This window comes from Mesoplodon densirostris, chromosome 5 (genome assembly GCF_025265405.1).
Source record: "Mesoplodon densirostris isolate mMesDen1 chromosome 5, mMesDen1 primary haplotype, whole genome shotgun sequence".
Taxonomy (NCBI): domain Eukaryota; kingdom Metazoa; phylum Chordata; class Mammalia; order Artiodactyla; family Ziphiidae; genus Mesoplodon; species Mesoplodon densirostris.
Genome location: NC_082665.1, coordinates 108,741,714 through 108,743,092, shown reverse-complemented (window position 1 = coordinate 108,743,092; position 1,379 = coordinate 108,741,714).

The window sequence follows — 1,379 nt, the reverse complement described above, 5'->3', positions numbered from 1 at the left end:
TAAAATAGTGCCCACCACAGCGGGCAGTTACACAAAGCAACTCATCCTTCAGGTTATATCTTTGTGCCAGACGAAATGGGACTGGATTAAAAGGTTAGAAAATCGTACTGCCACGTGGTGGTTCTTGTTGCTTAAGGTCTGTATTAATGGTGCACTAGGAGGATGCGGAATTCGCGTCTCCTCACAACTAGGGCACCTATCAGGCACCGGTGGGGGACTACGGACACCGAAGGGGATGGGAGGAACCCCCAGCAACCGGGTAGGATGTGGGGCAGAGTGAGGGGGGAGGAGTAGTGGAGGCAGAAGGGGACTGGCACAGCTGAGGGGCGGCTAGGGGAGGGAAAAGGACCCCACGCCCAATGGGGGAAATTGGGGGACCACTGGGAGGGCAGAGGATCAAAAGGGAGTGCGGCCAGGTTCCCCTGTCCACTCGGGCCCCCAGGAACCTGTTGAGATCCCAGGCCTGATCCTCTGCCCACCTAGGCCCCCTCCAGCCGTGCGGGTCCTGAGGGAGGGGGAGGGAGGAGGGAAAGAGGAGCAAAGGTAAGGCTGGACCTCCAGGACCGGCACCCCTGAGGGGCGGCTGGGGTAGGGGAGGAGTTCCTACACCCAGCAGGACCCACCCACGGTTAGGGGGCCAACAGCGACGGGGGGAGACGGTGGGGGAGGGGCACAGAGGAACGGAAGGGAACTGGGCCAGCGCTTTCCCTGTCCACGTAGGCACCGGGAAGCCTGTTGGGCTCCTGGGCCTAATCCTCTGTCCTCAGAGCCTCTCTCCTGCTGTGCAGAACCCAAGCCCTGCTCCTCACCCCCACCCCGGGCCCCACCTCTACACTCGGTCCCCCTCTAACCCGTGGGGCCTAAACCCCACCCACACATGCTCACTCAGCGCCCTACCTCCAAACTCCGGAACTCCACATTCCAGAGGCCCTCCTTTCCACGTGCTGCCTCTCCCTTTCTGCGCAGGTCTTGAGCGGAGGCCCCGCCCCACCTTGGCTGTGCCCCCAAGGCCTTTTCCAGCTGAGCCTGGGGTCCTGAGCCTTGGCCCCGCCCCACGCTCAAACGTCACCGCCCCACCCTAAACCCCCTGCCTAAGTTCCACCCCCGTCTAAACTCTGCCCCCATAGCCAAGGGTTGTTGTTTTTTTTTTCCTCTTTTAGACTGGGGTTCCGTTTTGCCTTGTTGATTCATTGCCATTGATTAACTTATATTTTGATTTTTTCTAATAAATCTTTTATTTTTCTAATTTTATTTTATTCTTTATACTTTGTTATTGTTCTGCTCCTTTTGGCTTGTTCCCCGCCCCCCCCCCCCCTTTTTTTTTCTGTTGTGGTTTTATTCTACCTTGTTGCAGTTGTTTCAATTATAGTTTTATTTTT